At 44.1% G+C, this 25,678-nt stretch overlaps 1 long non-coding RNA gene across 1 annotated transcript; it reads left to right on the forward strand.

The window, feature by feature from the left end:
- The first annotated feature begins 2,288 nt into the window (after positions 1-2,288).
- Positions 2,289-20,713, forward strand: LOC309532367. The gene is made up of 4 exons (XR_014219819.1): positions 2,289-2,450; positions 7,810-7,927; positions 18,556-18,813; positions 19,646-20,713. It is a non-coding gene; the product is annotated as an uncharacterized lncRNA (long non-coding RNA).
- The last annotated feature ends 4,965 nt before the right edge of the window (positions 20,714-25,678 follow it).

The following is a 25,678-nucleotide window of genomic DNA, read 5'->3' on the forward strand; positions in this document are numbered from 1 at the left end:
CTCATTGAGCTTCGGTGAGCGTAATGAGAGCTGGATACACGCTTGGCATGGCCTTATCTCAAAAACTACAGAAACAATGAGCACACAATTACTGCCTTATTAGAGTAATAAAGTTGAAAGGACTGTTTAGATGTTGAATGGGTGTCAAGCAATGCCACTGTAGTGTGTTAATGAGATATCAATTAGTGCAGCATGCTGACTGACATTTCAGAAGCATAGTAACAGACTGCTGATGTTTCATCAGTTAAATGACACAATATCTCTCAAAGAGGCATTATTATTATTATTAAAAATAAGAAACTCTATCTGACTGCCTCAGTTGGTCTGTGAGTACTTAGGGGACTATAGAAAGACATGAACACATGAACCTGCTATTGCTCCACTGAGACCAGTGTTGTCTGCCATGAATAGCAGTGGTTTTTCTGGTTCTATGGTGTAAGCTTTCTCAGTTCTACCATTTGAAAACGTTTGGTTCACGGATGGGGAACTTGTGGCTCTCTAGATATTGTTGGACTCCAACTCTCATCAGACCCAGCCAGCATGGCCAATGGTCAAGGATGATGGGAGTTATAGTCCTGCAGACAAATGGAGATACCCCATTCCTGCATTCATTGAGGAGACGAGGGGTTAAAAGCAGGTTCTTATGTATTCCAAAGCATGCACTCTACTACTGAGCTATGGTCCCCTCCCCTCACAAATGAACACCTGATATTATCAGGGTAGGAGATGAGACAAGCTGAAAAAGTTTGAGAAATTCAGTGCTTTGACATGGTTGCTGCACTCTCAAATTGCTATATGGGAGGCAAAGGAATTGTCTGTCTGTGTGTGTGTGTGTGTGTGTGTGCGCGCGCACGTGTGTGTGTGTGTGTGCATGCCTTATTTAAGTTAATTATTTATTATTAGAAGGCTGGAGAGGGAGAGTGAAACAAGAGCTTTCATTACAGAAAAAAACACACTTTTCCCTCAGATACGCTATAAATGTCAACAAGTGTAGTTAGTTTAATGCAGTGCCAAAATTAACTTAAAATAGCCCCATTAAGTGCAAATGACATGTTTGTGTGGGAAGCGCCCCCCTTTTTCTTTCTTCTTCTTTGTCATTTTCATTTCCTAAACTGCCTTTGATGTGTTACATACATCACTACTTCAAATAGCTCAAATGAGCCCTCTATAATCTTTGTTGAATTCTTGGGGAAAGGGGAAAATATTGCCACGTATTGCACTACAACCCACACAACTGAGTTATTGTTTGTAGCTAACTATCTTGCAGCTAAATTATTGTCACAGGGAGGGAAACATGCAATGGCTTAAGCCAGTCTGGCAGAATAAACTAATTGCATTTTGTCAAGGTTGGCATTCATGATGTCTTGAGTTAGGGCTGCCTAACCCTGTGCTTTCAGGGGCTGCATGCCCAATTGAATTTTGACTGGTGGGGCCAATCCCATATTGTATCGTTGGGTCAGGAAAATATGAACCAGCTGAGTTTCTGCTGTCGTGTCAAAAGCTCAGGAGCCCTATCAGGGGGGGAAAGTTGGCAGTTCAACCTTAAATGTGTACAACTGGTGAGCCACCAAGCCAAATGCAACCCAGCCAGCCATCAAGTGGGACCTGCCAGCTGATTGTCAATCTCCCCATTTGCAGATGCAGGCAGGCAGCAAAGTTGTTGGTTTATAGAAGTCCCATTGGACTACCATACAGTGGTACCTCGGGTTAAGTACTTAATTCGTTCCGGAGGTCCGTGCTTAACCTGAAACTGTTCTTAACCTGAAGCACTACTTTAGCTAATGGGGCCTCCTGCTGCTGTTGCACCACCGCTGCACAATTTCTGTTCTCATCCTGAAGCAAAGTTCTTAACCCGAGGTAATATTTCTGGGCTAGCGGAGTCTGTAACCTGAAGCGTATGTAACCTGAGGTGCCACTGTACACGGATAGGGGTTGTGTCTAGCTTGGTCACAAGCTGCCCTTGGTCTATGTTAGGGGTGTGACCTGTGACCTCCAGGCCTCTCTGTGTAGTATTCAGGACTCTTCCTAGAACGTAGGAACATAAACTTCCCAGGTCACACTCCCTTTCCTTAAGCCTCACCCCTCACCAACATTTCTCTTTGTCTTATGTGTTTTTGCTTGTCAGGAATATGTCATTGAACTGTGATAATGCCTGGATGGAGAGGCCCCTGACTTCTGTGTGGCTAGAAGGTAGCTTACTGTACAGTCACATCCTTTGCTCCGCCCACTTTTGTCATAGTCCCATTGGCGAGCAACAGCATGCAGAACTCTGTGGAGTGTGAGGCCAAGCAAACAGAAGATAAAGAGTCTCTGAGGTGTGCTTGCCTGGAGGCAGGGTCAGCATATGAAGTCAGGGCTGTTCCTAGGTTTGGGCAAACAGCAATCTGCATAGTCAGACAACCCAATAACCACAAAGCCAAGGGTCCAGGCAGAAAGCAGGAAACAGCAAGGTAGGGCTGGGAACCACAGGCATTGTTACCAACATCTGACTGCTGCTGAAAGCTCTGCTTAAGAAGGCTGAAGCCAGCTGGTTCTCCTCAGTAACTTCTCCTCCCTCTCCTTGAAGGCTGATCAGCTGCAGCTGGAGTCACATTGCCTTCTCCCCCCTCAGGCTGCTGTTCAGCAGGTGAAGCTGACTCCTGACCCATGACAACTATTCCCCTCTTTCTACTATCCGCATATGGCTCCTCGCAGGTTAGCCGCAAGAGAATATGAAGAGAGTTTTCCACTCCTGAGCTAGACAAAGCAGCTGCTGCAAATATCCTTGGGAGCCAGTGTGGTGTAGTGGTTAAGAGTGGTAGACTTGTAATCTGGTGAACCGGGTTCGCGTCTCCGCTCCTCCACTTGCAGCTACTGGGTGACCTTGGGCTAGTCACACTTCTTTGACGTCTCTCAGCCCCACTCACCTCACAGAGTGTTTGTTGTGGGGGAGGAAGGGAAAGGAGATTGTTAGCTGCTTTGAGACTCCTTCGGGTAGTGATAAAGCGGGATATCAAATCCAAACTCCTCCTCCTCCTCCTCCTCCTCCTCCTCCTCCTCTTCTTCTTCCTCAACCTCGGCCCTCCAGATTTTTTGGTCTACAACTCCCATGATCCCTAGCTAGCAGTACCAGTGGTCAGGGATGATGGGAATTGTAGTCTCAAAACAGCTGGAGGGCCAAGGCTGAGGAAGCCTGGGATATGTAGTTTCTGTGGCTACTGCAGACACTTCCAGGAGTTAATGTTTCTGATGCCTTGCAATGATGCCAACACTGCCAGCAACAATGGTTTTGTGGCTCACCACCCAAAATGCACTATATTTGCAAGCGTCTGGCACAGGAGCATCACACCAGCTGCTGAATTAACTGTTGTCACCTAGAGGAAGTCTCTCGACCAAGTACTATATAAATTACTGACAGGATGGGGTGGGGTGGGGCGGAAGATACTTTCTTCCTTTCCCATACATTTCAGCAATGGAGCTCTCAGAGAAGTGTATTCAGCGGGTGTAGCTTGCCTGCTGACATATACCTTTTGTGTTTAGGGGAATATGTCATCTCCCTCTTTGAGGAAGAACAAAGTATTGGGAAGTATACTGCTGAATGAAGCAGCCCATTTGTCACCTCAGCTCTTTTTGCTCCTCTCCTTTTGATACTGATGTAACTGAGCGCACATTACTTTATTTCCTCCTAAAGGCATCACAAAGGGTGCAGAGCCCTGTATCCTTTCTCGGAAGAGGCCTCTGAAAGTCTGCTCCTTTTTTCTTTTCTGCCGCCAGTAACAGCGAGCGGTGCATTTCCTAACTCACAGTCCTTGCAATCGTGCACAGGAGAATTTCCTACCTTGCCTTGCCTTGCCAGAGATTACTCTGGATTTAAAGGTGGCTGCTTTGGGTGATGACATAACTGTTGGAACAAATCTATAATGGCTGCAAATGGAGCCCTCTCGAAGCACAAGCAAATGCCATTTCCAATAGGCATTACCTCTACAAGACGAGACAGACCTAAGGTTCTGGAATTTTCCTAATGGCATTTCCCCCCCTTCCCTTTGACAGTATAAAAGAAGGAGTGTAGGGGTTTAAGAGCTTTATGTTTTGTCATGCCTTCCGACCTAATACATCCTCATCCACTGATGGAAAAGAGTCTGTTTTCTGTTATGTTAACAAACCATGATGAATGAGATTGGATGCTGGTGGGACCTCATTTCATCTCTGGTTTCAGTCTGTTTACTTTCTGAGTTCACTGGAACTCTTGTGAGCTTGTGAATGTAAATTGCAGTAATGGATGCACCCATTCCCCCCCCCCATTGAGTTCCTCTTATAATCATGATGTGCACCCATGAATCGTTTTTGTCAAAGATACCCCTAAAATGATGTTGGTGAATATGTTGTGTGTCCTAGGTACTAGGTAAAGGACTACACCATTTAATGGGTAGGGATGGGGCATGAATTTGATTCAGTCTGCACTCAACCTACCCAATTTATACTACCTGAAACAATAAGCGAACTCAAAATGCAACCATCCTTCAAAATAGGCACTTCTCTGAATTTGCAATGCCGTTCTTCAACCAAGTCATGTGTACACAAATTCAAATAAAGTGTGGGCGTGAATGCATATATGACTGAAAATAACTTCTTAGGAGAAATGTTTTGCACAAAATGTGTTTTTTTTCAGGCAAAACAGCATGCAAAAAATGTATATGGGAGGAGAAATCAACACTAAAATGCTGGTGAATTTTCATGAGGACTTAAAAAACAACAACAACCCATTGTAGAAAAGTGAGAAACCAAAATTGATAGGTTTGCCCATAACTAACAGGTTACAACTCCAGTCTGACCCAAAAGACTTTGGGGTAAAGTTAGGAAAGTGCAGGGCTGAACAGAGTAGCAGAGTAAATCTCTACTGTATCCGAAGCCCTGCAGTTTGCGCTGCCCACAGTGAAAGGGGTGGTGGGGTGGAGTGGTTCTGTCCCATTTTTTGTTGTGTGCACTCCAGGCTAGCACAATAGAGAGGTCCAGATTGGATCCATCACTAGTAGCTGGGCTGCCTTAGCATCCAGCGGATCCTTGGCTTGTCCAGCTGCATCCCTTTCCTCTCCCCTTGCTCATTCAAGGGTTTCCTCTGGAATTACCTTCCACCCACACTTTTGGTGGATGCAACTGTGATCTCCACAGTGGTGGAGGTCCACACAGGTGAAACTTAGCAGGGACAGGGGGAGGGGCACCTCTGCAACATCCAAACTCTGCCTGCTGCAGCAGATCAGAGGTTCAGATTGCTCTGCAAACAAATTTTAGAATATTTGCCCCACTCTTTTGTCTCTGACAGAGCTGTTGTGTGAGTGGATTTTCATTTTTTATTATTTTATTGACGCAGTTCATGCTGAAGTCAGGCCATTCAAGTCTACTCTTTTGTTAGCCTGAGCCCCATAGCATCTTGGTCACACTCTACAATGAAGGACAGAGCTATGAAATTAACATCCTGTGCAGTACCAAAAGACATTCTAGGTGCCCCATGGCTGAGTTATGGTTGCTATAGGGACATTGTTTTCCCTAACTTCTCTGCCTCTAAAGCCAACTCATCCATATCTTTGCGTTAATCTAATGGTTTTGCACATTTTCTTTATCATCTTAAAAAAGAAGGGGGCAACAGAGAAATAGAATGAAGACAGAGAGTGAGATCTAGGTAATACCACACATGAGCCATTCAAGAACAAAATGTACCTTAGGCAGAAAATTCCATATCAAGATGTCTGTTTCACACACATTTTCTCCGGTAATATCCTGTCATAAACCTTCTCCTTGCCTCCTTTAAAATAGAAAAGGTTGAGGAGAGGAGAAGATAATGCCAGTGCTTTTTTAGGGGGGGGTGTACACAGGGGTACGCATACCCCTAAACATTTTGTGAGTTTAAGTTTGGCCTCATTGAGGGGCAGTATTTCAATATGAGTAGGAAAATGAGAGTACCCCTAAACATATTTTTTTTTGGGGGAAAAAAAGCACTGGGTAATGCTATAAAAAAATCTGTTGTTGGTCTTCTCCAAACAACACTCATTTACTTTTGTTACCGCTGCTGAGACTTTGGGGTGGAAAGGATTAAGTTGTGCCATTTAAATAAAATAATAACATTTGACCATTGTGTTGAGGCTGATCTGCAGCTATGCTGGCTATTTGAATATCCCGTTGTTGTTGTTGTTGTTGTTGTTGTTGTTGTTGTTGTTGTTGTTGTTGTTATACAGTATCTTCCAGATATTTTGGACTACAACTGGATCAATGATCAGGATCAGTATAAAGCAGCTTACTATGTAGTGCATTTCCATATTCCTTAAATTTGTGCATGAATACCCTTAAATGCTATAACAGGCCATAATTCAATTAAAATCCCCACGTAAAAGGGCATGTCAAACTCACAACTGAATTACAGCTTTGGGTTCAATCTTCAGCCTTGCTTTGGGCTGCCCCCACTTTTTTCAACCTCCCATAGCTATTTACCAATACAATGAAGGCTTGCAGGAACTTTTCCTTGTAAAGTCAGGCTTGACATTAACAGATAGGAATTTGCCACTAACATAGCAAGAAGATTACAGTTCTCGGGTGTCATGGGAAGAAAAGGATTACAGCAATCTTTTTCTTGTTCTACAGAGCCTTATGTAGGAGGAGAGAGATTGCGCCATGCTGCCATAGGAACAAGAAAATGATGGGGAAATTATCTGCAACATTTTGAATAATGATTTGGCATACATTATAATAACCTTCTTTGGTTGCTTTCACTGGGGAATAGGGCACACTGCATGCTGGTGGGTAGGAACAATGCTTACAGGACAATGGAAAACTGTTGCTGTAACAGGGAGAGTTCAGTCCATGGGTGCAAGAAAAATAAAATAAATGTATTGAATTTTTTTTATCTATTAAAAAAACACACCCAACATGCACATCCTTTGAGCTATACTTTTCTTTAAAGAAAGCATTTAAACATAAAACAAGCAAATTTAGGAGACATTTCTATAATGCATAACATCCTGTTTCTTTGAGGGAGTGTTTGGTTTCCTAAGAAAATCAATGCTTGCAAAACATGTTGATGGCAAAAATAAGAACATACCGTTGTTAGGGTCCTTATACATATTATGTTACAATGAAAATCTTAGTGTGCCAGTGATAATGAATCAGAAAAATACTGCTGTTTTTTGTGTGTTTGTTTTTTACCTCTTCACATCAATTTAGAAATGTTTTGCTTCAGGCTGGAGAGAGAAATACCTTTCTAACACCCAGACCTATAGCTCACCTCGTAATCTAGACTTCGGGGGCGGAAGGAAATCTTGGATTCCAAACTCATGACATGGTGGAGGCTGAATTATCGAAGGGAAACAATCTAGCAAAAAGGCAGTCAGAGACAGTGTGGATTTGTTTGGAAGAGATAACAGGGAGACATTAGCGTTAGAAGAAAAAGGAAGGTTGGCAAGTAAGCTGAAGCTGTCGGTGGAGAGGGTTGTTGTCGTTGTTTTTAGCTTGGAATAGGGCATTGATCCTATTTATTCTCTATACAGGCATACAGGAATGTGCATCCCCTCCCCCATGGGGTGTGTGTGTTTATGCATGTGGGAGAAGTGACATGGGAGGGTGCCAATTTGTGAGAAACCACCATCAGTTAGGGGGGGGAGTGAGGAATATCCTCATCATCAGCTGAGGCATAACCTCCTCACTTCTTATTATAGATGCCTCTCATTTAAAGAAAAGAAAATCCATGATACTCTGTGTAACGTGCAGTTTGCCCCTCAGTGGACCAGTCGGACAGCAAAACATCATCAAATGACATTTCACCTTTATTTTTTATTTTTTTAGAATTAGGAAGCCAGCCAGAGCTCAGTGCATCCCACAAATGTCTGCAAGTGTGATATGTACTAGTATTCTGAAAATACAGCATCCACTTTTTTCTCTGAAAAGCAAGTTTACATTGAAGGTAGGCTTTAATGTTAGGTGGGCAGACTCAAGTCTTTTGGGGTCTACTTTTCTTTCTTTCACCCAAATCCCTGAGAGTTTTAAATGTATAAAGCAAGAGTACCTAACCCAGATCTCTTAAAAGTTAAGTCATATCTAATTTATGTTAAGTGAACCTCAGTTTGGTCTTTTGCTTAAGAAGTGCCTTACGGGATGGATGAAATCAAGATCTTCCTAATCCAGCATCCTTGGAAGCGTTCCAGCAAAAGTTTCCAATAGTTCATTAATGAACCATCAGATACTTTCTGCCCAGTGGCACCTTCCCCTGCTTTAAAGTGTGCCTGGAGAAATTTCTGAAGCCAGAGGGGAATCACATGTAGAGAGGGGTGCTTAACTGTTCTGCACAGGTTGTTGCTGTTCTTACTCTTTGTGCCATGTATTTAGGAAATATATGCACCTTTGCTTAGTTTAGGCAGGTCACTGAACTCAGCTTTTCTTGGCAGACGTTGTTTGTTTGCGATAATAATAATAATAATAATAATAATAATAATAATAATAATAATAATAATAATTTATTTATACCCCGCCCATCTGGCTGGGTTTCCCCAGCCACTCTTGTTTTAATATTAACAAAATATTAAAATACAGTAGTCCATCAAACATTAAAAGCTTCCCTAAACAGGGCTGCCTTCAGATGTCTTCTAAAAGTCTGGTAGTAGTTGTTCTCTTTGACATCTGGTGGGAGGGCGTTCCACAGGGCAGGTGTGACTACCAAGAAGGCCCTCTGCCTTGGTTCCCTGTAACTTGGCTTCTCACAGTGAGGGAACCGCCAGAAGGTCATCGGAGCTGGACCTCAGCATCTGGGTAGAACAATGGGGGTGGAGACACTCCTTCAGGTACAGTATACTGGACCGAGGCCGTTTAGGGCTTTAAAGGTCAGCACCAACACTTTGAATTGTGCTCGGAAACGTACTGTGTACCCAACCCCAAGATTGTCAGATTGTGTCTCTCTTGTGTTTGCAACTGTTTGCTCCCTGTTTGTTTGACGGAATACTGAGTTGTCATATGGGTGAAAAGGGATCAGCACTGGATTTATGGTGCTGTGGGAGATTTCTTCACACAGGGTGTTGAGCCAAGGGGGCTAATCCTCATCATCACCACCATCCAATATTTATATGGGTACCTATTCAGAAGATCCATAAAAACGCAACTGTATCCAAATGAATTTTTGTGAAAGTAAGAAATGGGCGTGACACACACACACACACACACACACACACACACACAATTTTGTCCTTACCATATTACCAAAGTCCTCACCTGAAATAGAAAAAGGGAAGGGGAATGCTCCAGGCCAGAATTCTCATGGTCACAGCTTGAGACCTACTTCATTGCACTACCTGGACCTTAAAGTTGGAAAGTCCTCAGAGCAGGGAAGGCAAATGGATGGAGTCTTCCTGTGTAGAACTTGACGTTTTGCTCACAATTCTGCTGTGAAGAAAAGACACAGAGGCACTGGTGTTGACTTCCTGCTTCCTTCTGTGGTATTGCTCTCTCAGGCATGTTCTATGAAAGCCAAGGATGATCCTCTACTGTTCTTCTCACTGAGGGGTCATTCAGAAAGCTCAACATATTTTACTGCCTGAAACAGAGCCCCAAATGGTGGCTTTCTTATGGTAGGGCCCACGTGTTACAAAACCTTGTGCTCTGTTATTCAGATACCAGTCTGTTCTTTTATCTACTCATGCCCCCCATGCTGCCTGAAGCACAATGCTTCACTGTGCTACATGGTAGGTCTGCTCTGCCACTTGCCTCATACAAGGCTCAACATTAATATGCATCATCATCAAGCAACTGCTGAGGTCCCAGCAAGATCAACTGCTGAGTCTTGCCCTGAGCTGTCCAATCAGTGTTGCCCGCCCAGCCACTATTTTAATTTTCTGCAATGCTACTGGTATTGCATCAATCCACCGCACTGTAGGAAATTATCATGGTGGCCCTTCTCATTTCCCACAAGGCCCAAAGTGTTGCCACATTTGAGGGCACTATTGGAAATTAAAATGGGGGCTGGTGCATAGCAAAGTGCTGCTATGCCCAGAACTACCATGTCAGGCTGCTAGGGAAGCCACTGATGTAGGATGAGTCCCACCAGAGGTCCCTTAGCCGACCACCCTTCACACCTGCAGCTAGCCCTGCTTGACATTACTCAAAATGTAATACAGATAGGTGGTGCCAATTTTGTGATGTGGCGGGATTGAACTTGCTGCTAGATTTATAATATGATAGTCAAAATACTAATGTTGACCGATGCTGTTCTTTAGACGTGATGACGTCCAGTTATATAGATCATCTTTGTGGCTTTAGAATGTACACATACTATTGACAGTAGCATAACAAGGCGCTTGTCCATTAAGTATATGAATCATTACTTTGCTTAAGATTGCCTAAGCCTCCCTTGTCTGCTTTTCTAATTTATTTTCCTTCAATTACTTTTGCAAGAGAGTACATTCTGCAGGATCTGAAAGCCCCCTGTACTTAGATAACATGTTTTCACAGCACTCATTTATCCAGCTTCTTCTCATTGTGTAGTCAAGAGAGAAATTCAATTATTTTCATTTCGGGAGTGAAACCCCGAAGCTGGGCTACCCAGCAGCTTACAAAATTGATAGTGTATGAGTAGACGTCAACATGCTAACTGTGTTAATAAGTTCATCTAACACATTTGTATGTTAAAAATAAGAACACAATGCTTAAAAGGCAAACAGATCAAGCACTTTTTATAGCCAACATTTCCTTTAGAAAGCCCAATGCAACTCACGAGGTGCTCCTAATGGTCAGGATCCTCCTCAGGATAAATCTGTTAAGAATCTGCACAATAGTACCAAACACATGCGGACCATTCACTGGGCACCAGTAGGTAAGATACAAAATTCCTCAGCCACTATCAGCTAACAGATATATGGGGGGACCATTTGACCTCCTGGTCTCTGTGCAAGCTCCCTCAGGACAGATACTTGCCATCTTGTGCTCTGTAGTATGCCATGCACACTGGAACACAGCCTTAGTCAATCCATTGTTCCATCCATCTCAGTATTGTTGAGTGGCAAAAACCCTCCAGGGCTTCAAATAGGGGTCTCTTCAAGCCTTACATGGAAAGACCAAGGATTGGACATGAGCTTTTTTAATGCAAAGTATGTGTTCTACCACTGAGCTATAGCCTTTCTCCAATTACTAATGAATGAATGAATGTACTTTATTTTCTGCATCAGTTTGGGTAGCTTACTGGGTAAGAGTATTACTGCCATTCTCCTTGCTTTGCTGTAGCACCACTACTAGAGATGGCCAGAGTCATATCACAGCTATCAACTATAGGGTCCTATGAAATTATTGACTCTGTCTTGCAACCTGTTGCTAAAGTACAGGTTGCTGTTGAAGTGCTTGCTCCTGCTTGCTGTCAGATCACCAGCCCTGACACTTCCTGCTTTCTTTCTTCAGACCTGCCTGCAATTGTGTTCCCAGCTCTTCTGATTCCATGGGGTTTCCCCAGATATTCAAAGATGATAGCATGTTATTTAAATTATCAAAAAATTGCTAAATGGAGTTGGCAAATTGTTCACAGACCAACTATCTGGTGCATGCAAACTAGACACACCTGCCAGCTATAAACTGCTTTACATTCCGCAGAATTTTGAAATGTGTCGCTGAGATTTCACAAACGTAATTAAAACATGGAAGCATGGGAGCAGATGAAGCTAATTTCACAGCACTGTGTAGTCTTTAGAGGCTCTCTAATCCTCCATGGAGGCATTAAGGCTGCAATTTTATGCATGCTTTCCTGGGAGTAAGCCTCATTGCCATCCTTACCATGGTGAGAAGGAGAGATTTGCATGTGGTGAGCCAGCCCTACCATTAGACAGACTAAGGCTGATGCCTCAGGCGGAAAATGTCAAAGGGCAGCAGTGTTCCCCGACTTTTCTTCATCTATTCCAGGATTCAGTGCTGGCATTGATATAGTGTATTCAAATTTTGTTCCATAAAAACATCACATCAGTAAAAACAGCAAAGAGCAATGATGTACATATGTTTTAAATTAGCTGTACAGTATCCATGATGATCATATTTTTTTTCTTCACTACATTCCAAATGTTTTTATTGAGTATTACATGACTCCTAGCCTGAGTTCTGGTGCCTTTTGGCACATATTAAGCCTTGGTGAATGGGTGGAGCCAGCAGGTGTGTGACACTCCAAATGCTGTTGGATTGCAGCATCCATCACCCTTGACCATAGGCCACGCTGGCTGGAGCTGATGGAATCCAACATCTGGAGGACCACAGGTTCCCATGCCCTAAGTCCATCTAATGTCTCTGTTGGGTGTAGTGAAGGGTTAACAGTCTCCATCTTAAAACAGTTTTAAAGGGCTGGGTTAGACATCTTACTCTTTAAAGCTTCTCCACTTGGGGAATCAGCACTCCAAAGCTGGAGAGCAGCACCCCCTCCACACACAGTCACACGGGAAGCACAAGGGAAGCACAGCTACAAATGTCTCCTTGAAACCAACCACTTCCATTTGATAACTAGGCAAGACTCTGCTGTGCTACTTCATAGAAAGTGCAGCATTACCTGGCAGCCATCCCAGCTTTTCAGCAAAACAAAACAGTGTGAGTTGTGTTTATGTTTTCTCACCTAATGCCTGAGTATTATGAAGGTTATTGTCACTCCGAAACACACACACATCAGTAAAACGGAGCCATTAAAAGGGGCAGAAAGACAGACAGAGTTTTCCTGGGGGATATCAATTTAATAGTTTACTTGCCGGATCTCTGAATGTGGTTACAGAGTGGAAGAGCCCCATTTCAAAATTTCTTTAAGCCACATGGGAAGGGTCTGGAGCTGAATTGCAGGACATACCTGTATGTTTTGCATGAAAAGTGACCTTACCCTCAGGCCACTCCAGACTGGTGTTTATTATGTGGGTGTATCCTGTAACATGTCATTGATGAATTGATGGCAGATTTATACTGAATTGTCCGCACCGTGTTCTGCTTCCTTGGTTGTTCTGTTCTGCTTTCCCAACGTTACTCTGTTACTGCCATCCGGAGGGGCACCCTTGCACTATAGCACAAAGAAAGTGGGACAACCCCTCTGCCCCGGAAGATCTCTGGCACATAAAATACAGGCTTTCAACAGGAAGCTATCCAACAAGCACCAACTGGAAACAAAGCAGTGTGTCTGACCCAAAACTTTTGCAGAGATAAACAGTATTAAAAATGAGATCATGTATAACTGCCCATATACACTCATGAGCAGATATAGGTGAAGGTGAAGGTACCCCTGACCATTAGGTCCAGTCGCAGACAACTCTGGGGTTGCAGCACTCATCTCGCTTTATTGGCCGAGGGAGCCGGCGTACAGCTTCCAGGTCATGTGGCCAACATGACTAAGCCGCTTCTGGCGAATCAGAACATCACACAGAAATGCTGTTTACCTTCCCGCTAGAGCGGTACCTATTTATCTACTTGCGCTTTGATGTGCTTTCGAACTGCTAGGTTGGCAGGAACAGGGACCGAGCAATGGGAGCTCACCCCGTGACGGGGATTCGAACCGCCGACCTTCTGATCAGCAAGTCCTAGGCTCTGTGGTTTAACCCACAGCGCCACCCGCATCCCATGAGCAGATATAACCATGCACAAAAATAACAAAAAAGATGTCTGAGGGCCCCTTATTCATCATTCAGATTGTGTGACTAGCAGCCATATTAGTTGGTTTGCTTGTTAAAAAGATAATGTTCAGCATGTGTGGTGATATCAGCCCCCAGGCACTCTATCTTTGGCATTCTCTGTGCCAGGTATTCAGATGGATATGCTTAGAAGCATCAACACAACCGGGAACTCAGATAGCCCAGGGTCAGGCAGAATTTTCCAATTGTTTCCAGATGAGCTCATTTAAGGGCCTCCTGTGGACCTTCTCAATTCAACACAGAGCCTGGCATGCAGGGGGAAATTGAGGAAGGCCTTGTGTGCACACCCTCATGTTTCTTACTATTCCCTGTTTGGCATAACACCTTGTAGGGGGCAGCAAACTTTTTCAGCAGGGGGCCGGTTCACTGCCCCTCAGATTTTGTGGGGGGCCGGACTATATTTTTTTGGAGGGAAATGAATGAATTCCCATGCCCCACAAATAACCCAGAGATGCATTTCAAATAAAAGCACACAGTCTATTCATGTAAAAACACTCTGATTCCCAGACCATCCGCGGGCCAGATTTAGAAGGCGATTGGGCCAGATCCTGCCCCTGGGCCTTAGTTTGCCTACCCATGCCTTAAGGTAACTTCATTGCAGGAATTGCTGTGGATAGGATGCCCTATTACTGGAGCTGCAAGGAGGAGATCAATGGCTAGAGATGCGTAAGGGAAGCATTTCATGGAAAAGGAGAGGGAATATGGCCTGGCAACTTTACAGTTGCATATATTGAAATGAATCAACACATGCCAAAGTGTAACAAAAGGTTTAAATGCATACAGAGCCTGTTTCCTTCATGACATCAGGGACTGGCAGAACGCTGGGGAGTGTGCACTGCTGGAAGTGGGCTGACTCGGGAGAGGGGGACCGTGGTTTGTGGGGGCCTGTACAAGACAGGAGGTGAGAATCAGAGGCGGGGGGGGGGGGCTTCAGAACTGGAGGAAGAGGCAGGACAGGCAAGTGAAAGGCTGGGTGCTTCCCCACCCTCTCCTGCACCACTGTCTCCCAGAACCAGGAGAGAATTGAAGGAGGAAGAGCAGGGGCAGCTTCTACACAGGCATAGTCTCTGGCTAGGTGCATGCAGCCTGTCAGGGGAAGGTACATAAACTGGTGGAGGGGGAGTTGTCCCCAGTTGCTGCAACTGGTCCATAGATTGTGGACCTGGGAGTAGCTGCCTAGATGCTAGGTTGGTGTGTGCAGGTATCCAGAACTGCAGAAGTGATGGTGTTCTTTTTTTGTTTACAATAAAGTGTTGGAAGCACCCTTGACACATGATCAATTACTGGTATCTGCTAAATCTGAATCTAAGAATAGAGACTAGTTTGCCCCCGCACCATATATGCAAATTTGGGTGCTAGAATATTGGTTTTGTTGCTATGATACCAACCTGAGCAACTTTGCACCTATATTCTGCATGGTATACTGACTACACACACACACACACACACACACACACACACACAGAGAGAGAGAGAGAGAGAGAGAGAGAGTGTGTGTGTGTGTGTGTGTGTGTGTATCCCTAGCTAATTGTTGGGGGGGGCACGTTTTATATATGGTAGATGTTTCACATGGGCTCCAGCCCCACTCAGATCACTGAGGATTTTGCGCTTTTCAGACTGAAGAACTCCAGTGTTTTGTTCATGTAATATACTAGCCGCAGTGCTCCATAATGAACAGTTTCCTTATGCGACTTGCTTACTGCCTGACTGTGAGACGCTATTATTTTGCTTAAAAGATGTCATTATCTGATAATAACAAATTGCCTATGATGAATGTGAGGTGGGTAGGAATTTATTTATTTTCTTTTTTTCTTTTGCAAAATCCAAAACTGTTTAAAACTTGCAACTTTGTCATATTACCAAAACCCTGTGGTAGTGATGGGCCCTGGTGTGTTTCCTCAATGTTTGATGCAAGTGTGGTATGGCTCAAGAGTGGGCAACCTGTGGTCCTCCAGATGTTGTTGGGATCCAACTCCCATCTCCCTCAGCCAGCATAGCCAATGGTCATGCTTAATGGAAACTATAATCTTATAATAACTGGAGACCTACCGATGCCTCATTCCTGTTGTTGTTGTTTAGTCATTTAGTCGTATCCAACTCTTCGTGACCTCATGGACCAGAGCATGCCAGGCACTCCTGTCTTCCTCTGCCTCCTGCAGTTTGGTCAAACTCATGCTGGTGGCTTCGAGAACACTGTCCAACCACCTCGTCCTCTGTCGTCCCCTTCTCCTTGTGCCCGCCATCTTTCCCAACATCAGGTTCTTTTCCCAGGGAGTCTTCTCTTCTCATGAGGTAGCCAAAGTATTGGAGCCTCAGCTTCAGGATCTGTCCTTCCAGTGAGCTCTCAGGGCTGATTTCCTTAAGAATGGATAGGTTTGATCTTCTTGCAGTCCATGGGACTCTCAAGAGTCTCCTCCAGCACCATAATTCAAAAGCATCAATTCTTTGGCAATCAGCCTTCTTTATGGTCCAGCTCTCACTTCCATACATCACTACTGGGAAAACATCACTACTCATTCCTATGTAGGGCTAAATCTGCTCCGTGCTTATGGTGACTTCACAGCCTGGACTGTGGGGTGGGTAAGTTTTACTCTACTCCTCAGTCTATTGACCACACTGGAACTTTTTTACCTTGTTCCATAGAACTTAAGTGGGAGCCATTGAGAACAAAGCTCATTTCTATCTGGGTTTTGTTAATTGGAAACACCATGCTAGAGTATGACAAGAACTCAGGAACTAGCTTCTTGTATCTGATGAGCTATGGGGAAGTAGGAAGTGCTTCTGAGTGTGACACCAACCTTCCAATGTATGCCCTGTTTAACCACTGCACCATGATGCCTTTCAAGTCCTAGAGACACCACGGCCAGTCTTCATTGCAGAGTCAAGAGCTTTGAGGTCATCTGGTATGTGCCATTGGTGGTTTGCTGCATATGACAGTTCCCAAATTGGGATACATTATTCATCCCTCTTTTTGCCCTTCAAAGGCCCAGCTGGAGCCAGAAGAAGGGGGGGGGGGACCACTGTCCTTAAGACATGAGTGCACATTGCAAACCCGTGCTTATAATTTAAGCCATTAAAAAGGCAGGCCCATTATGCTGTAATTATTTATTGATTTTATATACTATAGCCATTATGCACAGCACTCCCTGAACCAATGTTAATAGTCAGCAAATTTGAAAATCCTCCGATCTGACCTATTTTTATCAGGAGATGCCAATTACGCATATAATAACAATGGCATTCTAAATTGTTATAAATGAAGATAAATGAAAAGGAAGGAGGGGACAATAATCAATAGCTTCCAGGGATTTTAAAGTGAAAGCAGACCAGGAAGCCTCTGCCATGAAGAAACAGCCTTAGTCTGTTCTCAAAGACAGTTTTGCCAGATGGGGACATCCTTTTTGGTATCTTCCGCTTTGAGATTTGCCAATGTGATTTGCCTGTGATATGAACACAGAGCCGCAAAATGGCTCAAGGAGAAAATTCTTCTCAGCCCTAACAGAGGGCACCTTCAAATGGAGGACTCTGGAGTCCTTCAAAACAAAAAAGTGCCCTCTGCAGAGTAGGACATAAAAGGTAAAGGTACCCCTGCCCATACGGGCCAGTCTTCACAGACTCTGGGGTTGTGCGCTCATCTCACTCTATAGGCCGGGAGCCAGTGCTGTCTGCAGACACTTCCGGGTCACGTGGCCAGCGTGACGAAGCTGCTCTGGCGAGCCAGAGCCACACACGGAAATGCCGTTTACCTTCCCGCTAGTAAGCGGTCCCTATTTATCTACTTGCATCCAGGGGTGCTTTCGAACTGCTAGGTGGGCAGGCGCTGGGACCGAGCAACGGGAGCGCACCCCGCCGTGGGGATTCGAACTGTTGACCATGTGATCGGCAAGTCCTAGGCGCTGAGGTTTAACCCACAGCGCCACCCGCGTCCCTTAGAGTAGGACATAAGACCACTCTATTCATAGAACACGGATTCACTGCCTCTCTCTCTCCCTATCTCTCTCTCCATGAGCTTCTGGATGTGTATGCAGGCAGAGCTAAAGGACGTTACCAGAAATGAGAAGTCTATATACTGGTATGCCCAGCCTGTCATCTTTCTCTGTCATTAGTCTCTGTCTAGACTACAAGCAACTTCCATGACATATAGATAGATGGATGTATAGGAAACGTGCTTGGCCCACCCATTTCCGGTAATACTACCTCAGAACGTGAGGGGGAGCAAATGACTTTGCCAAGCACAGGCAATGTGTCCACATTTGAAATGAATCCAATCTTTCTTCTTCTTCTTCTTCTTCTTCTTCTTCTTCTTCTTCTTCTTCTTCTTCAGTGTAGCAAACATCAATAAAATATGAAAAGAGCTCCAGGTAAATATCAAAAACTAGATCAAACAACAAACTATCATATGATAAAAGAACAGCACTACCCAGCTTTTCTTTTTAAAACAGAAAGCAGAAAATAGAGAGTTCAAAAATCAATGAATGCATTTACAAATATTAATTTAAAAACTGTTTTTGATCCACATCTACACTTCCCCTGAGAATAAATGCCAAATGATTAAATTGTAGTTGGGGGTGGGGAGAGAAACGCATCAGATTATACGAAAAACCAGAAAATGTCCATCTTGACAAGCTTCATGACTGTGACATGAAGTCAATTGCTTTTTTTCAAGCCTCCATCATTATGTCAAAGAACTTGAACGGATGTATTAATTTCTTGAAGCACTTTTGAGGAAGTGTACATTTTGTGTACCCTGATGTTGGACTCCAACTCTCATAATCTCCAACCAGATTAGCTAATGTTCAGGAATGTTGGAACTTCTAGTCCAACAACATCCATGGACCCATGATTGAAGAACACTATGGTAATGGTTGGGGTACTACCTGCCTGTCAACTTTCCCTTTCTCCTTGCCAACAGCTGCTCTGACTGCACACTGCTGCTGACTCAAATGATAGGCACAATCAAGTAGGAGAATGAGAGGCTATGCTCACCTAAAATAGAACAAACTGTGTCCACACACTCCTGCTTCCGCCTGCCCCAGTGAGAAACTGTTGTCTGCTGATGCCCCTGCCCAATTGACTGCCTGGGGGAGGGAGAGAGACTGACCATTGTGACCTCATCCTGAAGCTGCCTGCTTGAAGGAGAGACTTTGTGACCTACTTGTGAAGGTAAAAGGTAAGGTAAAGGACCTCTGGACGGTTAAGTCCAGTCAAAGGTGACTATGAGGTTGTGGCACTCATCTTGCTTTCAGGCTGAGGGAGCCGGTGTTTGTCCACAGACAGCTTTCTGGGTCATGTGGCCAGTATGACTAAACTGATTCTGGCAAAATGGAAGCCAGACCGCAAGGAACACCATTTACTTTCCCACCGCAACGGTACCTATTTATCTACTTGGCTTGGCATGCTTTTGAACTGCTAGGTTGGCAGGAGCTGGGACAGAGCAATGGGAGCTCACCCCATCATGGGAATTCGAACCTCCAGCCTTCTGATTGGCAAGCCCAAGAGGCTCAGTGGTTTAGACCACAGCGCCAGCCGCGTCACTGTGAGCTACTTGTGAGGTTGCTAACCAGAAGGTCAGAGCATTCTGATGCTTTCCTAAGAGAGAGAGACTGGCAATTGTGACAGGCTGGTGCTGCCCATCTGAAGGAAACAGACAGGCCATTATGACCTTACGCTGGTGCCTTCTGCCTAAAGAAGAGAGACCAGCCATGGTGACCTCATGCTGATGATGCCTGCCTGAAGGAGAATGGCCTTTGTGTCCTCATGTTCATGTTTCATGCATGAAGGAGAGAGACTGCCCTTTATAACCTAATGCTGTTGATGCTGGCAGTCTGAAGGGAAGAGAGGCTGGCCATGGTGACCTCATGCTGATGCTGCTTGCCTGAAGCAGTGAACATTGTAATATAATAGAATACTATTGATATTAGTATTAATGAATTTTTACCTTTCTCCCGCTATTCTTCCTCACATCTGTATTTAAATGTCTGCTTCCTTCTCTTTGTTGACAGGCACTACATAGAGGGCGGTATTCAACTAAGTCTCATTCCGAATAGACCTACTGAAACTAAGGAACCTAAATAAGTTACCTTCATAAATATTAGTAGGTCAACTTTGTGTAAAATGTAGTTGAATACCGCTCATGCCGTCTGAAGACAAATCTTGTCAAAGCCTTCATCCCTGTTGCAGAACTTAATGAAAAAATGCCTTTCGTAACTATTTCTACAGTGTCCATTTTGTCTTTTTATATTGTTATCTTTGGCTGAAGGGTGATATACAAATTTTAATAATAATGGTAATGATAATGATAATGACAATGACAAAGGTGAGTAAGCAAATTTTTATGTTTTATGGTAGCTGAAGTAATGACTTCAAATGAAAAGTATAAAACCGAGGTTTAGATTTGCTGAGCCATTTCAGTTTTTCACTGAACTTTTGCCAATTTAAAGCTATGGATTAGCGGAAGGAAATAAGCTTTGTTTGAAAAAAGGATGAGTAGAAAGAGTTCCTAATAAACTGCAAAGGACAGGCATTTTTAATACAACCATCTCACGCTGTTGTGGTCTTGTCTTCCCTCTGTATGGGAGAGGGCTGGCCCAGTGATGAGGCATGGAGAAGCAGCTGCCTCAGGCCCCCATGGGCTCCCACCTGCTCGACTGCCACTGGAGAAGTGGTGCTGGAATCGGCACTGATATCTGCTAAGAGCTCATGAGATCTCACAGAGACATCTTGTGAGATTTTGATGAGATCTTGGGAGGTCACACTGGAAATCAGTGCCAAGGTACTGCAGCGAGCTATGTGCCAGTGGTGCTGGCAGAGGCAGGTGATGCAGCGTCATGTTGGGAAACTGTGTACGTGCAGCTACTCACACAGAGTCAATTAAGGTTTGGCAGACAGCCAGAAGGCAATCTGAAGGAGTAAGTCTGCCTGGTGATAACAGAGGCTCCCTGATTGGTCAAGCTCTCTCAAGGGAGTGATAATTAATGGCCTACTAACTGGAATGTGTTAGTTCAGAGTTTGGAGATCTGAGTTCTGTTCCTGTAAATAGTCCACTGTGTATAATAAACACCTAACTACAAGTTCCTGGTTCCTGCTTCGTCTATCCTGTCTGCAGCCAAGTCGCCAATTGCTTCCGTGGATTCTGCGTTTACTCTGCTAGGTCTGGCTAAGGTCCTGCAACTAGTCAGAAAGTTGCGAAACACCAAATAGGTTTTGCCAATACGTCAGTGCCAGAGGTAAGTGGCACAGCGGCAGAGGTGGCATTGTTGGGGGAGATTATGCAGCAGATCTCTCCCTACTTCTCAAGCCCATGCAAAGCCCTCACGACTGAGCAGGAAAGGAGAGATTCAGCAAAGACTTCTCCTTAAGGAGAAACGTTGACCAAATCCCTCCACCAGCAAGGGGACAAGGTTTGGCAAGGGCTTTTCCTTGAGGGGGATCCCTTGCAGAGCCCCACTGTGGGCCACCCTTGGCATGGGGTCAACTTATATCGAGATGTGAGCACCGTTACATGCCATAGGCAGGAAACTGCAGGTTTGTGAACACTTCCCTGGAAAGAAAACTTCTGCCAAAAAAGAAAAAAGGGGGGTGGAGGAGAAGAACATAAAAGGCAATATTTCAGAGCAAATCTCAGCACATCCCAGTGACAGAATCATTTTGTATACTCAGGGAGGATTTTTCTAAAAATGAGAAAGCATTCAAACAGGATTTTCCATCTGCAGCCTGAATTGGTACATTCTGGGGAAAGCTTTACTCCTGGATCCTGCCGATTATATAATTTGGCCCTACAAATAAACAACCCAAGGTAAAAAAGTTGCATGGACTCCAGCTGCCCTCCCCACAGGGCATACTCTTCATGCTTGAGTCATTTTCTTCTAATCTTTGAATACAGGTCAGGCACACATTTTGTTTTGCATGCTTTATTGCTGTTGCATTCCAGGATTCTTCCGTACTGCTCCCATCTAAGCAGAGAGCTGCAAGAAACCCCGGGCAGCAGTCATAGGTAAATGAAGCAATGTTTGTTTCACGGAACAATATCTCAGGTCTCTTAGTGAACATAATAAGAGCCCTGCTGGATCAGACTAATGGCAGCAACAACAACAACAACTTATATTCCCCAGCCACTGCCTGGTTCCCTGTAATTCCACTTCTCACCGTGAGAGAACTGCCAGAAGGCCCTCAGAGGCAGATGTCAGCATCCGGACTGAACAATGGGAGTGGAGACACTCCTTCAGGTATACTGGGCCGTGGCCATTTAGGGCTTTACAGGACAGCACCAACACTTTGAACTGTGTGTGGAACAGACTGGGAGCCAGTGAATGTCCTTTAGGACTGGTGTTATATGGTCCCGGCGGCCGCTCCCAGTCATCAGTCTAGCTGCTAGCACCCTGTTTTCACATTGGCCAACCATATGCCTATGGGACACCTGTAAACAGGACCTTAGAACAACAGCACTCTCTACTCCTAAGGTTTCCAGCAACTGGTATTCAGAAGCTTAAATGAAGATGCCAAAGAATTTCTCAGGTGCCCCGAGAAAGAGGCAGGAACAAGCCAGTCATTTTCAGATGGGCAACAATTATCTTAGCTATCCGATTTAGTACAGCACCAACTCATGCCCACATTTCACATATTGGAGAACACCATAGGTAAGTGGCTTCCATGTGGTTCTCTGTGTTTTAGTGCATGTGCGTGCACAGAAACCATACATGTTAAATCTCATGTTGTCCTATTTACCAAGCCCTGTCTTCTTCACAGAGTCACGTACGTTGTTGCCAGGATCTGTTCACCTTGGGAAAGTGGAATTTATATTTTTCAAAAGCTTATAGAAACCAGGGCCATAACTCAGGAGCGGAACATATGCTGTACATGTCTAAGGTCCCAGGTTAAACCCCTGGAATCTCCAGGGAACATGCTTTCATATCTGCACAAGGAAACACCTTTGCCTGATGGTAGAGAAACTACTGCCAGCTAGAGTACAGAGTAATTGGGCTCAGGGGCTCAGAGGCCAGACGCAGGTCACATTCACATCATACATTTAAAGCACTCTTATACCATTTTAAACATTCATGGCGATCCAACAGAGATGTAATGGCCAGTGGTTTTGCAGTCAATCCTTCCCCACAGGAAACTCTGAGAACAGGAGCTTTGTGAGCAGATCCTCCAAGTGTCCCAATTTTCCAGGGACAGTCCTAGAATTACAAAAGGCACCCCTGCTTCTGATTAGATCCCAGAAAGTCCATTTTCCCTGCCAGTACCGCCAGTGCCGAGCTCAGGGAGGAGGATGAGTCGGTGCTTGTCCCGAGTGATGGTGGCTGTGAGGGATCATCCTGTTGCCTCTCCATGGCCACCACTGCACGTCTCCTTCCTTGGGCAGCTCACAGCTACTGCTGGAGAGCAGGTGAGGAGGAGAGGCTGCAGAAGCTGAGGCCCAGCCCCATGTGATGTGTCAGCTCTGAGGTGCAAGCAGAGGAAGAAGAAGAAGAAGAGTTTGGATTTGATATCCTGCTTTATCACTACCCTAAGGAGTCTCAAAGCGGCTAACATTCTCCTTTCCCTTCCTCCCCCACAACAAACACTCTGTGAGGTGAGTGGGGCTGAGAGACTTCAGAGAAGTGTGACTGGCCCAAGGTCACCCAGCAGCTGCATGTGGAGGAGCGGAGATGCGAACCCGGTTCCCCAGATTGGAAGACTACCACTCTTAACCACTACACCACACTGGCGCTCCCTGGGACAGGGCCACCCTGGGCTGGAAGAAAGGGGGAATGGAGCAGGGAGTAAGGAGTCTTGGTTTTGTTTTCTTTAATGCTTTGTGTGTCTGGGTCTAATAATAATAATAATAATAATAATAATAATAATAATAATAATAATAATAATAATTTATTATTTATACCCCGCCCATCTGGTTGGGTTTCCCCAGCTGCTCTAGGCAGCTTTCAACAAAATATTAAAATACAGTAGTCTGTTAAACATTAAAAGCTTCCCTAAAGAGGGCTGCCTTCAGATGTCTTCTAAAAGTCTGGTAGTTGTTCTTCTCTTTGACATCTGGTGGGAGGGCATTCCACAGGGCGGTCTAATCTTGCCCCTTTCTGAAAGTTATTTATTGGTGTGTGTTTCTCTTTTTGTAAATCCACCAATGAATAATAAAATAAAATAAAATGATTAAAGGGTTTTCTTAGGATGGTGGAGGGTGTGCGTGCTGTGTCCCATTGGTGTAATGGTGGTAGCGAGCACCATTCTTCTGATAGGAAATGCTCGGGCGGGGGGCAAAAATGGGGGGGGTCAAGGAGGCATAGTTAACAAAGCTCCACGAAATGTCCATATTTTCATCTGAGGAATGTTGGAACGTATGTGCGAGGGGAATAGGGGGTCTCCTAATAACTAATCACTCTTTAAAAACTATAGTCCCCAGAATTCTTTGGGGCAACCCACAACCATTTGAAGTGGCACCATAGTGCCTTAAATGTATTTTGTGGATGTGGTTTGAGTAGATAGAAGCTTTGTATCTCCATATATTGAATCACAACAACTTCACCCTCTCTCCCCATAAAACATAAAATGTGTCACGCAACCAACCATCACTGTGTTACAAGTTTCCCCACTTCTGCAAAGAAAGCATCATGGTAGGGAATGGGAGAGAAATGTGATATTGTTTGCCTTTTAATGAGAAAACTAGCTGATTCACTCTCAAACCAACTGGCAAGCCAAAGGATAGCTGCCCTTCAAAATTCACACTTCCCCAAATTTTGCAGTGCGGCCCTCCAACCATAGAATACAAGTAGGCATCTGTTAGGTAAAAGTGCACATATTGGGGAAAAGAACATGCAACAAACATATTAGTGGAAATGGCTTGCCAAAAACACGGATAATAACCAAAGCTACATACAAAAAATGTGTTTATTAGGAGAAATATGTGTGTGAAAATGCGGTTGAATTTTCATGAAGTTTGTTTAAAAACAAAACAAAAGAGTTCTGAAGAACTGAATTTAAGAATGGAAAAATGAATGAGAAAATGAGAGAAACTGCAAATGACAGATTGACCACTGTATTTTAATATTTTGTTGAAAGCCACCCAGAGTGGCTGGGGAAACCCAGCCAGATGGGTGGGGTATAAATAAATTATTATTATTATTATTATTATTATTATTATTATTATTATTATTATTATTATTTACCCATCTCTATGTCAAGGTAAGGAGACACCAAGTACCGTGATCCTGCATGACAGATTTTGTTCCATTATAAGGTCCAGGTCTGCTGATTTTTGTGGAGCAGCCACACTTCTCTGTTAACATCCAAGTTCCAGCCCGATTGTATTCTTGAGAGACTTCTTCTTGTGTTTGTTTTATCCACAATTTTCTTGGGATAGAATAATTATTCTTAGCTTTTTTTTTTTTAATGGGACACTCTGCAGAAACTCCAAGGAGAGCCATAATAAAATATTGCTTCTTTCTGAAAAATAATGAGGCTTATTAAAAAAAGATTAGTGACTTTGGGTCAATTCATATTCTCCTAATGGGGTTGCAATCAAATGATGAATGGTGCAAGGGAGTTCCCACTGCCCAGGAATAGCCCCATCTGCCCTGCTCATGAAAAAAAATAATGAGGGGAAGAGGCAATGAGCAACCTCCACTAACCTCCTGCTGCCTTTTAGTTAATTAATGGTGCCTCATTACTGGTGGTCAGATGTTTTCAACACAGGCAAGAAGCCATCCATAAACGTCATAAACAAGCCCACCTCAAGAGCAATTAACACGTTGAAAACAACGCACATTCCTCGCTCAGTTTTCATTCCCACTGTGAAATAACTGGCCGCAATTTCTAATTCCTTTGCAATACACTTTCTGACCCATGGTAACCTTTAATTAAAATGCTTTAATTACAAATAATAGTCTGCCAAATGAAATTCAATTGATTTCCCTCAAATTTCCTTCCCAGTAAGGATGCTTTGGCGTATAGGCTTGCAACAAATGGTCGGTGCAAGCACAGAGTTAGAATCATTCGCTATATGCGTGTGTGTGGCAGTATAATAATTTAATAATCATAAT

The sequence above is a fragment of the Podarcis vaucheri genome (genome assembly GCF_965113315.1).
Source record: "Podarcis vaucheri genome assembly, chromosome: 5".
NCBI lineage: Eukaryota > Metazoa > Chordata > Lepidosauria > Squamata > Lacertidae > Podarcis > Podarcis vaucheri.